Here is a 14,331-nt window from a genome sequence, read left to right on the forward strand (position 1 = left end):
TTCAGCAAAATGTATCAGAGTTTTTAAACTAGATGTTACAAAGAAATAGGAAAAGGTCTCTGTAAAGTGTTAATTCTTTACTGATAGCTGTTTTGCCTTTTTTCTATGAATTTTCATCCTAGTCAGAAGAAAAAGGTGATAAGTAACTAAAACCCTTGTCACACATTTGGAACCTTCCCATGACGGAACCATTTCCAAACCAGCACATCAGCAGAACGTACTGCACCTGCGCGGTACCCTGATTTTTCATGGTTTTCGTTGGATTTGTGGTCACTTTTGCATCAGAATTTTGCCTATTGCAGAAGAGATCTTTTGCAACACAACATTTGGAAACTACAGATCGGATGTTAAATTATATACTCAAATACAACCTTATATGAGACATTCTGCAAAAGTGCTTTGCACAATACATTACAGGTTTCGTGCAGGTGCAGTACGTTCTGCCGACATGCTGGTCTGCTATATGTAAACCCACTATGCACATATACAAGATTTTCTACATCTGCATGTTACACCTACTTATGTAGGTAGTTACAACACATCCTTTGTTCTTAGCACACATTTCTGTTACATAGATTCTAAGATATTTTTATGTCATTAATTTGGATGCAATAGATTTCTTTTCTGCCGGTCAAGAAATAGCAAGAAATTCTTTTTGCTGCATGAAAGTAAATACATTCCGCGAGGGTTAGTATTAAGGAAATAACATTAGGTTTGTTTGAATGTTATCTATAGGATTCTATTGACTATTTTCTTGTAGATTTTATTAATAGAAGGTGCCTAACTTGTCCTTCAGTTACATGGACAAGAGCCACTGACTAGCAGAGCCCCCTATTGTAAGAGGGGTGAATTGCACCTTTGTGCCAAAGTTATGTGTTAGAGACACAGTACGATATGGGGTGTCAAACACAGTGTGTTTTAAGACTGTTTCCATGTTCATCACAAAGTAACATTCAGTCCTCTTAATGTTAACCTATCTGTAAACGTCCACTTGAGTGTTATGGTTTAAAAGTGTTAATGTTAGCATTAATTTTGTGTACTCTAACTTCACTCTGGTGCTATGTGAGCTTACACAGGACAATGTCTTTCAACTAAGGATTAGTATGACATTGTAGGATGTCCAAGAATTTCATGCACACATAAGTAGGATAATGAAAGTTACAGTCAAGTTTGAGGGACTAAAACTAAAGATTTCTGAACAATTTTTGGTGAGAGGCTTTTAACAGTACTGCCAAAACAGATGTGCATAGGAATGAAGCCTAGTCATTTTTGAAGTTATTATGGCCAGCATTTTCCCCGTAACACTTCTAGCGCTAATACCTAGAAAATTTCCCAAAAAAAAGAGTCAACCAACCAACAATCTTTGGAAGGCTGATAACTTGATGATGCTTATATTTGGTAGGTTGAAGTGAAATGTTGATTGTGTGTACATGATGACTTTAGGAAGGTAGCCACTATTCAAGAAATGTGTCATTCTAGCAGTGTGTGTACAGAATTGCAGTTGAGAAGGAAGGCACTTTTCAGATGAATGGATTGTGTGTACCCACAGTTGTTCCCAAGACTGGTAGTACAATATTGCTTCCAGTCAGGGTATTTTTTATAATGTACATTTTTTTTGTGATTTTGTAGCAATAATAAACACCTCTGACAGTGGTGAATTTTAAGTCTGTGCATTCTTTTTTATGAACCAATAAATAAAAATGTACTAGTAGTTAGTTGAAAGCAGTATGTGGTAGAAAAAGCCAGTAATTTTGTGCATCAAATTCCGTGGATTCAGAGAGCGCAGGTTCAATCCCCGCACGGGCAAGGTTTGGCAAGATGCATTAGTCCATTCTGTTGGGGACGTACATTTGGGCGGTCCCACTTAGGAGAGAGGGGGGCGTAATCTAACACTCCATCTTCTGCTCAGCATCATGCTTGACGACTCACCTCTGTTGAAATGGACTCTTCCTCCTTCAAGTGATGTTTAAACTACGCTTTTGGAAACGGTCAGATGTTTCAGGTAGCATCCAATATCTTTCGTCAGTGACACTGGAGAGTTGTCAGAAAGGCAGTTTAAGCAGTTTCTAAACCTACTTTTCTGACAACTCTCCAGTGTCACTGACGAAAGGTAGTGGATGCTACCTGAAACGTCTGACCGTATCATATCCAGTTGCTTGAGTAACTTTTTTTGGCGTATCTTATTACCTGGATGTCTAACCTTCACCAACGTGATGTTTAAACTCTTGTTGTGGTTTGAACATGTATGTGGTCAACCACGATATCTAACCGCCATTCAGTGTAACACACAAGCTTGTGTGTTTGCATGTTCTATCATATCCAATCTCTCATCATTTACAACAACGTCAGGCATCATGGAAATGTTCAAGTTATATGTTTAAACTCTTGCTGCGCGTGCGGTTTGAACATATATGTGGTCAACCAATATCTAACCGCCAATATCTAACCGCCATTCATTCATATATGTGGTCAACCAATATCCAACAAGCAAACCCACAATCTTGTGTGTTTGCCGGTTCTATCATATTCAACGCCTCATCCTTTACTACGTCAAACACGGTAACTTTAACGTTGTGCGATGTCATGTCTGCATTTTTGGACCGGCGCCAATTCTCGCACCTGCGTCTTCGGATGACAGGGCTCGAAATTGAAGGCCAATGGCCACCGTCCACTAAAATTTAGGCTGGGACAACTCGAAAGACACTTTGGGACATTTTGGGGCAATAGAATAACCACGTCAGAATGTCAGCACTTCTTTTGTTTATCAGACACACGCACGTCCCGGTTTTTGGACCCCGAATTTCCTGTCTACTCCGCAATTATAGTGCACCTGGGAGCGAACATAAGCAAAATAAAGTTAACTTCAAGTTGAAGTCATACAATACTTCCAAAAACAGGTTGGGACAGTTCATCCTCACTTCGGAACAATTGAATTTTTGTACCAGTGCTGGGACAATAGGAAGAAAAGTTAATTTCGAGGCCTGGGATGATCCGGTACTCTTTAAAACCCGGCCACGCCCTTATCTAAGCATTCCACACACCTGCTGGAAAGGTTGATAACGCTACACCTACATGTAACGTTATGTAAGTAAAGCTCCCTTCCGAACACGGGCACTACCACAGATTTTTTAAAAATATTCCAACATTTCATGACTAGACATGGTGACAGCACACTCAAGTTATATCAACTTATTTTACGCCGAGGACGAATAAAGGGCAAGACAATACTCATTTTCACTTGAGTTAAGTGAGGATAGTCGTGTTAAGTGCCTTTCCCAAGGACACAAGAACAGTGGCATGTCAGGACTCGAACCCGGGACCTCTTGGTTTCTATATATATATATAGTCGAGCACTCTACCGCTACTCCACGAGACCCCACAACGTAACGTCGCATATGTGGCCTTCCGAACACTACCACAGATTCAGACACTAGAAAGAATAGCTGAATAGCATGTGGGGTCGTGTGGCGTAGCAACTGGCCATCTCTCCCGGCCAGTTACATTCCTTTTTAAGTCGATATCTACTCAGCCTGCAAAGGAGTCTGGTGGAGACTAAAGCAACAGAACGCCGTGTCACACGTAATCTCCATGCAGATCCTATGGTGGCAAAAAGGACAGGCAGTGCCCATTGGCCAGAGAGGGTTCAAATTTGCCACCCAAGATGGGGGTAGTGACAAAAAACGATCTTCCCCCATCAACCTCTGCTTGGACAGTATGCCACACGTACTTGCCCTTGTAAGTTGTAGAAGAAAAAAAAAGTCGTCTGCACTGACCTAACATTTCCCGCCAACTAATTCCCCCTTGTTACTCCCTAACCCCAGGTTGCTACCGCCCGGGTCCGGTGGACAATTTCAAATCCACTATTTTACTACTATTTTATTCAGCCTGCAAAGGAGTCTGGTGGAGACTAAAGCAACAGAACGCCCTATCACACGTCCTTGCCCCTGTAAAAAAAAAAAGAAAAAAAAAGTCGTCTGCGCTGACCTAACATTTCCCGCCAATTAAAAAAAAAAGTCGTCTGCGCTGACCTAACCTAACATTTCCCGCCAACTAATTCCCCCTTGTTACTCCCTAACCCCAGGTTGCTACCGCCCGGGTCCGGTGGACAATTTCAAATCCAATTGACCTATCATGGGGCATTACGCGTAATTGGCCTCTCAGGGTGAAGCCCTGTGCGCGGATTTTGGGCCGCCGTCCAAGAACTCTACTGCTGCCGATCCGTTTTTCTTCACCAGACAACGATTTTTGGTCCTTGCGGTGCGGTTCTAGATCTCCGAGCTAGCGACCGGCGGGCCAGCTGTATGTGACGACGGTATCATACGTTTATACCGGCTTCGTTTGTGAATATCATATCCCCACCACAACCGCAGAACCGACACCTACCTAAGGGATATACAGGCACGGGAGGGATTATTCGCGGTACCTAGTGGGATTTCAAACGCTGGACGTACAGGGTGAATTTTGCTTCTAAATCTCATCGCAGCCGGTTTTTTGGTGATACGCAGTTAAGGTGACCAGCTCGAGTTCTTCACGGTTCGTGTTGGAGTCTGCATAATATCTTTGGCGCTGGATCGTAAGGCCAAGTCAAGTGTATGATCATTCGTTTTACATCGTGCAGCCCTTTTTTTTGTGGGCAGGACGGGAGCAACACGCAACGGTAATTCTCTTGGGAACGTCTGCTGCAACTGCACGGATGTCAGGCCACTGTCCCTAAAGCTTCAGGTGACACCAGGAATTCAATTTGAACCTAACGGTAACAAACCGTTTTTAGTCACCCGACTGACGACACATTCTAGGACTAAAGATACAGACAGCTTGCGAAAAGGTCTGGTACGGGTGTGTGTAATTCTTTGTCCATTTTATGCCTCGATAAATTTTGGGCGTATAATTCTAAGTGAGCACGTAAATGATTAATTTATTGCCTCTAATTTCATGTATTTTTTTCGCATTTGACATGAAATGTTGTATGCCTTGTCTTGGACCGCAAGTTGTGAAATTGGTATGTCTATGAGTATGAGCAGCGTTGCGCCCAGGTCTTGTTTCCAATTCACCGCTCGCCAAGTTGTATGGGATAAATTGAAAGTCGCTCTGTGATCTCATCATTAATTTATACCTTAAGAAATTGGTCACGAAACGAAGAAGTTCATTATACCAAGCTGAACGTAATCCCGTCCAAATTACTCTCGCTAACTCCAGTCCATACTCCGACGTAATCAAATAATTCTGAATTACGTAACGCCAATTTCTTGATCATGCAGACTGGTTGATGAAGAGGGTGGTTGACTCGGCTCGGCGGATCTCTTCCACACAGAGCCGCGCTTGGATATTCCCCGCACATGCGTCACTACCAGACATACATGTGAGCAGTTCTCTTCCAAACAGCGGTCCCGTTTTTATATATTCCTGCTCCCTCGCGGGTGTCTAAAGGTGAAAAGTTGTCCCCCTTCCCTCCCCCGGGGACGCTATGATAGATATCCAGCCGCAGTGACCAGGAAAAGTATCGAGGACATCAACAATATCTGCTGTGCAGAGCCGCGATCTTTGCAATAATTCCTATTGACTGATAATCCATTACAAACCTCGCGGCTTCATTAATATTTCAAGTCTGACTTGACTGGGTTGGTTCTGTGGAAGGAAGCGCACGAGGAGGGAACACACCCTAACCCGGCTACTGAAGATGTTTCTATGGGAGGGGACGGGAAGATCGGGGGGATAGTTTCTCTGTGCGGGTGTGAGAGAGAGACAGGTGTCATCACAAGGTGCCACCAGGTGCTTGTGGAGAGAGTTTTCTTACAGCTGCCGCCACCTGAACACCTGAAGGGACGTATATACAGGTGAGTAGAACTCTGTTGTTACCTCCGTGTATGCTGAGGTCACATTTCCAAACCGGGGCCCGGCCGGGTAGTCTTATGGAACGAAAAGTACGATATGAAAAAAACAACAAAGCACAAGAAAAGTTGACAAAAATAATAATAATAGGAACTATTTGCGTATATCGTTGATATAGATTATTGATATTTCGTTAATCGAAACAGCCCGACCGGGCCCGGTTTGGAAATGTGACCTCAGCACAACGGCGTTTTTTTAGTGTGTCTGTTGTTAATCTCCAAGCAGATCCTAGGGTGGCGTAAGACAGTGTCAAATTGGTCAGGCAGTATCCATTGGCCAGAGAGGGTCCAACACACCCTTAGGTGGCGTATTTTACGTTTCTGGCGAATTGATACTTTCTGGCCAATTTGATACTGTCTTTTGCTACCCTAGGATCTGCTTGGAGATTATCTGTTTGTGTGTCTGTTTGCTTGTGTTTCCGTAGTAATTTCCGTGTTCTTCTATCTTGAAAATACGTGTCCTGTAAGGTGTTCAGAAATAGACAGGTGAATTGGTGTCAACCTACCGGCCGCTTGGTGCCACTGCAGTGTAGACTTGGTATTGCTTTGGACTATTTCTTTAGGCTTTTAATTTGCGCTTCTCTCACAGTGCTATCATAAATATTTATTCTAAAACCATTTTGTAGTAAAAAATAGCATTTCCTAAGTGCTTCATATTGTCCAAAATAAAAATTTAGGCCACAGTAAGTAAATTGTAGCTCCTCTGAACATTACATAATCCACATTACAGAAAAAGTGGGATGTTTTGTCTGTGACTGTGTCTGTTTCAGAAAAAGAAATTAAACCCAACAAAGTCAGAGTTAGCTTTTAGACTAGTATAGTCACATTTCATATTGTTTTTCAATGTTCGTTTGCCCTTTTCAAACTTATTACTATACTGTCCATTTTAGCCAATAATAACCTGAAGTTCAATATCGCAGGCTTTCCTCAAAAGTTGACAGAATTATTGAACAGACCGTCTCTAAGAAAACTTAAACCGACCACGCCTCTACTCTTACGTCTGTATCTGTATCAGTATAGCCGGTATAACCGCCCTTCGGCGTAACACATCAGCTTCGCAGGCACGCGGCGCGGCGGCAGCTAGCTATATCACACCGAACGACTTGTTACACTCAATCTTAGCACATTTAATTGCTGGAGTTGTTTAAAGCTTTCTAGTGATGATGCCCCTACTGTGCTTGGTGGCAACGAGTTCCAGTCTACGATAGTTCTGGGGAAATACGAGTTTTTCACTCGAACACCTCTCTGATATTTGAAGGCATGACTGTTTCTCGTTCTTTTCTGGGCTGGTATCAGATACTTAGTGATACGTCCACCCTTCAGATGGGTTCTAGATCTGAGTACCCTTTATTTTATTCATTATTTTACAACTTTTATAGTAGTGGTGATAAACTAACGGTAGCGTCGCCGAAAGCGCGCGCCGACACCCGATATTCCTGAGCGCGCTAACGTCCTGTAACGACTGCAGTAATTTACGGTAATGTGAAGGTGGACTCTGCCTCCGATTACCAACCCTGCCGCTAATTCACGGCAGTCCGTTAGCCCCCACCAGGCCTTTCTACGGGAATACGGTTCGTAGAATTCGGCAAAAAAGAGAGTAAAATTGGCCAACTATTCCCCGCAGACTCCAGGGGGTGAGGCCGGGAAGCGCGCTGACATTTGGCTCCAACCTGACAAGTAATCAATTTCTACTCTCCAAGCAGAGGTTGTGGGGGGATGATCGTTACCTTTTTATATATGGCCGTTTTTTTTGTCGCAACCCCGTCGGTGGCCGCGGACCTTCTATGGCTAATGGATACTGCCTGGCCAATTTGATACTGTCTTTTTGCCACCGAGAGGGCTCTGCTTGGAGATTAATCAATTTCTACTCTCTAAGCAGAGGTTTGGGCTTTGGCGTGTTTTTAGGCTTTTTTATCGGGCCTTCGTTTTTGCACCGGTACCGGTTTTTTTGGGTTAGCGTAAAAAAAAGATACCAGTGCAAAACAGAAAGCTCAATAGAAAGCCTGAAAACACATTAGAAATACGACAAAACCCAAACCTCTGCTTGGAGATTAATCAATTTCACCAACACTCCGATTATCAGGCATGCAGAGCGCGTACGACATTCGTACAACAATTATACAACATATGGTTATTGTTTCCCTGTCGTATACCTTTTAATTAGCTGAATAAGGATCAGCAATAGTTGATAGTTTTCCTTTTTCGTTAACTTTCAGTTACTTGTTTAGCGTTTGATTATTGGTTGCAATTATTAAGTTGTTACCAATTTTTATCATTATACTTTTTTTCCTTTTTTTCCGTATTTCCAAAGAAGACTCCCAAGTATTTTTGTGACGATTTTTACTGTACTTTCATTGTGCTCGCTTAATTAATTAGGTTGTGTTATATTCTTCATTCATGTCATGTCCTTCAATTAGCCTTCGGGGAAGAACTTATTATTGAAATGCATATGATATAGACTTGTCTTACTGAGTCGTCAATAGCAGTATTTCACTTGAGTATCTTCTATTCAAAGTGTCCTTGTCTAATATTCTCTTTAAAAAACCTCTACGATTCTGTATCTGTATAGCCGGTATAACCACCCTTCAGTGTAACACACCAGCTTCTGTATCGGTATAGCCGGTATAACCGCCCTTCGGCGTAACACACCAGCTTCGCAGGCACGCGGCGCGGCGGCAGCTGGCTACATTACATCGAACGACTTGTTACACCTAACCTTTGAACATCTAACTCTAAACAGTGTTTAAAGTAAAGCTATCTTATTATCTTTTAGCACAACCAAGTTAGAACTGGGTTGAAAAACGTTTACTGGGAAGTAGAATTCTCTTGAGAGGAAGTTGTAGGTGTTTTTGTAATCCCAGGAACTGATTTGTTTTCACGTTTCATAACTCGAACGAGGAGGGAAATCTGTTTTCGTACAATTCATCTTGGAATCAATTTCCGTTTCCGGCCCGTATACACACATCGCGAAGTAGATTAATGACGTTCCAATGCCACTCAATCTCATCCAGCCGTGCATGGCTGTTGTCGAATTACGTGCTAGTTTCACTCTGACATTTTCGCGCCAGGGAAGCCGCAGGTCTCGCTTCCGATCCGTGGCATTTCGGGGAAGAATTTTTATTCCCGTGTCGGATTTAACAGATGCTCCGAACGGATGTGAGTAAGATGAAGGGGCTGTTCACTAATGTTCCCGGAGGGGTTATGGGTTTACTGTCTAGAGTACGTCCAGGACTAAAGATACCAAAAATAGCAAGAAGTTCCGCTGCAGTACCAAGGGGAGTCGCTAGGAGACCCAGATCATTGCCTTTAGAAGACCTACCTACATACCAAATGTCAGTATATTCTAAAGTAATGCTGGCCAAAGTATGCGGGAACATACTTTGACATACATATCCTTAGCACACAAACACACACGCGCGCGCAAACACACACACATGCACGCGCGCGCACGCACGCACGCACACACACACACACACACACACACATTCACACACATACACACACACACACACAAACACACACACACACATTCACACACACACAAACACACACACAGAGAGACACATACAGAGAGACACACACACAGACGCAAACGCACACACACACACACAGACACGTACAGAGAGAGACACACACACAGACACGAACGCACACACAGACACACACAGAGAGAAACACACACACACACACACACACACACACACACGCGCCACTACGACCACTTTATACGTATCTGAATTTATCATATGCCGTATTGAACAGCATTGGCCGTCGCTCTGTGTTTGACTAGCTTCGTAACCGTAGACGTGAAAAGCAGTTATACTGTTAATCATTACCCTTTGATATGGAAAAGACGTGTTCGATATAAATGATTATCCAAAGTTAGGTGGGCCTTTATCGTTGCCGACTGTAAGGCAGCTAATTGTCGTTTGTAAATATTGCTGTGATGGGGTCCATTTTCTGTGTGTCAGCAGATTTCATAACTTGGGGTAACCAAGGGCTTAATAGCCTCTACCAGGCTTCGGAATGCGGCTGGAAAGAGTAAAAATCGGCCAAATGGAGAGAGATAGCATGCCAAGGGAGTTGGTCTGCTGAAGAAAACAGTTTGCCGCTCTCTTGTCATGTTACATGTATCTCTCTATTTGGCCGATTTTAACTCTTTCTAGCCGCCTCCTGAAGCCTGGTAGAGGCTAGGGCTCAGGGTTAGCAAGTGAACCCCCCCCCCTCAGAAAGGCAATCGTGTGTACGTACCAGTTTCTATACGGCAACAGCCCTGGCCTTTTTTTAGTTTTAAAATTCACATACCCCTTCCCCCATTCCCCTAGCGCCAGAACATCGCCCACAGAATTATGATCTGCGGCGGAAGTATTTTACGTAAGGCGCTGAACCGGGTCTGAACGTGTTTGCCGCTATTAGCATCACTAGCCAACCGTGCAGCCCAAGCCACGAAAGCTCGCGAACGGTGTCAGCCTAGAACAAAGTCATCAAAGGCATTGTCAACATCATATATAGACGGCAATAACGGGTTTACAACAAGCTGGTGTGTGCAGAACCATCAAGATCGGACAGGGAGTACCCGTAACCATGCTGCTGCTTTCTATCAATTCCTATCGTTAGATTTCGGCTGACAAGGTTAGTGTATAACGTGTTTTTTACACCAATAATATCTCTTGATGTTATAAGGAAATTGACACCATGGTCATCCTATTTTTACATCATCGTAGTCCACGTAGGGTCATACTAGTATTAAATGATGTCTACAGAAGTATATTTTCTATAATTATGTTAGACACATATGCGTATTTTTTGTGCATATTCCTTATAATTTTTTTTCATTCAGTTTGAGTAAAATATTACCTGCAATGCAACAATGTCAGGGTGGGGTCGGTTCATTTTGTGATTATAGTATAAGGAAATGGCATATGTTATGAAGCAGATATTGGAACTGATAGTGCTTGTTTTCTATTCTATTCTAGACCTTGTGAAAATCAATTCATGCCATGTTCTCTTAGGCTCCAAGCCTTGGTTCCGTGATGTTTGTCTCCTATGAATTTGGACGAATGTGAAATGTTTTATAGCGTTTTTCTGTCAGTTTTACACTGGATCAATTGTTTATTGATTTTTAGCAAGTCGCTCAGTTTCTCTCTTTTTTTTATGAAATGCTTCTCCAAGTTTTTCATACCGAGAAGGAATAACGAGAAAAACAATGTTGATTTCCTTAATTGTTTACCACTTAAACGATGCCAATAATTGCCCAGTTACTCGATTGGCTATCAGCGTACGTCGCTATAGCAACGGCAACCCAGCGAATGAATGCGCATTGAATTAGTTGCCACAAATTACACATCGAAACCGGTAGACCTAACCGCACTCCCCTAGAACAACGAATATGTCGGTACTGTGATCTAGGAAGAATCGAAGATGAGAAACATTTTGTAACAGAATGTAAACTATACCACAAAGAGACAGTAGATCTTTATAATCTGATACAATCTATGTTCCCCTTCTTTATACATGTAAGCTGTACAGATAAATTTATATTTCTAATGAGCTTAGAAAAACCTTCTGTATTGAAACATTGGTTCTTACCTTTTTGCCATTACTAAGAAACGAGAAGAAACCGAATTTACTTGATTGTAGCCACTTAACGATGTATATATGTAATGTTATCTATATTCCATCCTTTTTTGTGACCTGTACTGAACCCAGCGGGTATGTGTGTACAATAAAGGTCTTCATTCATTCATTGAAACCGCCGACGTGGTGCATATGGTGCCACTGATTGAATATCAGACCACTTGCCGAGATTTGTGAGCGGAAAAAGGTGGTAAAACAGACGTAATATTTTACATTCAAATCACTGTGTATCAATATTGACTGTAGGTAACGGGCGACGCAGATCGTGAGGGATAGTTCATTAATACATTCTTCAGGAGGAGGTACTAACTTTTTTTAAGTGAAATTAATTTCAATAGTTCGTGCTTATAAACCTGCCTTTCTCCTGCAAGTTCTCTAGTGTCACTGACGAAAGGTAGTGGATGCTACCTGAAACGTCTGGCCGTTTCCAAAACAATATCCACTTGCTTGAGTAACTTTTTGTTTTGCGTATTTTATTACCTGGATGTATTTATTTGTAGGCATGTTCAAATCATTGAATCAAATCACAGGAGCTTCTGTAGCAGGTGGCTAAACCATTGATTGCGTTCCGAAAGGTCACCACTGACTACGTTCAGCACTAATGGCCTACAAATGTAGCCTGTGGACCAGAGCACTAGATATTACCGGCAATTAGGGAAAGTTCATTAATGGACCAGATTACTGGATATTACCAGAAATTAGGGAAAGTTCATTAGTGGTCGTAGGTCTGGATTGAAAAAAAAGGCATGCTTAATTCCATTTTTATGTTTACCGAAGGGAAACATATTGTTTTTGCTCAGTTTCTTCTTCTTCTCCAAACAAATAAGGTCAATGTCCTGAACTAGACGTCTGTCGCCATAGTCATAGTAACTAGTGTTGGGTTACATCATGTTGCAATTTTATAGCAGGAGGGATTTAGACTCCTGTCACAATATACATGTATGAATGTGTTTGAGTGAGAATTAACAGAGCAGACTATATGCGAAGGTAAACATTCTGCAATTGCTTTGCAAATGTTGCCTTTCTAGTTTTGGTACATTTTTCCTTCGGTACGCATTTTTTCCGCCCACCCTCGTAAGCATTTTACTTCGAAAATTAAAAAAAAAGAAGTGCTTCGATGCTTTAAGTACGTCATGACGTCATGAGTCGATCCTGATCGGGATCCTAAACACGACTGTGACGTCACTCCCGGGCCACCTCGGGAATTACAAGGCCGAAGGTGACGTCACGTTCGGCAATTACCGATCGCTCGATAGGAAAAATTCAGGGCACATTTACATGTAGCTGAGTTCAGGCCATGTTGATTTGATTATATGGATGACATCCGCGCGCGCATGAATTTTCGGCCGTTTCAAAAAAAAAAAGGTTTCAGCCATACTGTAAATCGTACAAAACAGTTGCAAAATGAGCAAATATATACCGTAAGTTGCAAAAAGAATATTCAAAAATGATACCAATGTCACAAAATGCCAAAATCAAACAAAAAAGACGAAAATGTAAAGAGAAATTAATTTAAAGAGTAGATTATTCACCAAACCATACTCTGTGTCATTTTTTCAACCTTCATGACCACGTAGATTTCATAGTGAAAGCAATTTTTTTTGCAAAAGTTTTTTTTTATTCGCACGCGCGCATCAGTTTTGGGGTTCCCAGAGGATGTCATCCATATAATCAAATCAACATGGCCTCACTTTAAATAGAGAGAGCTCTTCCTAACTGGTTAGGCCATGTTGATTTGATTATATGGATGGCATGTGCGTGCATGAATTTTTCCCCCAAAAAAATTTCGACCACAGTAGCTGCAAAATGAGCAAATATATGCCGTAAATTGAAAAAATATATATATATTGGAAAACGTCGCAGAATTCCAAAATCCATTCCAAAGGACAAGAAGAAAATGTGAAGGAATGAAAATGAAGAGTCTGTTATTCACAATGCCAATAAGATATTACTGTGTGTTTAGTCATTTGTTCAACCTTCATGGCCACCTAGATTTCATAATGAAGGCAACTTTTTTTTATTCGCACGCTCGCATCAGTTTTGGGGTTCCCGGGGGATGTCATCCATATAATCAAATCAACATGGCCTTATGGACTGCCTTAGAAGTGTTTTCCATTCAGCTGACGTCATCAGAAGATGTTATTTTCCCACAATGACGTCATCACACTTGTTGATCATGCGTACTTAGTATATGGAGTTGATATGCTTGTATCATATGCGATGGGAATTTAAAACTTGTCGTCAGTAGCTAATTTGTATTCGTGAGATGGGCTGAAATTTATCATTGGATGTTGGGTGAACCTCTGTCCGTTCTTGGATACGGTAGTTGTTTTACACAACCAAGAGTTACCTTGCTGACGTTTCCGTGTCTATCAGACACCTTCCTGAGGGCTTCTGACTGGAGTTCTGCTTCTCACCGCTATATATGTATAGCCGATGTAGGTGGCGCTTTTACGACGAGAACACAGTCCCAAACGTGGCTGAGTCTGTACCCTCGTCCCGGTTCATCACTGGGGTTGACTTCCTTATCCATACTGCTTCTTTAATCCACCGGATTCTCCTGTTGTCCTCCCTATCAATGATCTTGGCCCTCTCCCAGTCTTTTACACAGTTGTTTCACATACTATTTTAGGTCTGTCCGTTCTTGTTCCCCCATTTTACACTTTTTTTGGTGATTTGGAATTAGAAAAAAATGTCACCTTAAGTAGCCCCATGATGATGACTATCAACTCTCTATAGCCGGCTAACTCCCTTGGCCATTTACACTGCACGAAAAGTTATTAGATTTACTGGGGAATGTTTACTT

The sequence above is a fragment of the Branchiostoma belcheri genome, unplaced genomic scaffold (genome assembly GCF_001625305.1).
Source record: "Branchiostoma belcheri isolate BF01 breed outbred unplaced genomic scaffold, Haploidv18h27 scaffold7, whole genome shotgun sequence".
Classification (NCBI taxonomy): Eukaryota; Metazoa; Chordata; class Leptocardii; order Amphioxiformes; family Branchiostomatidae; genus Branchiostoma; species Branchiostoma belcheri.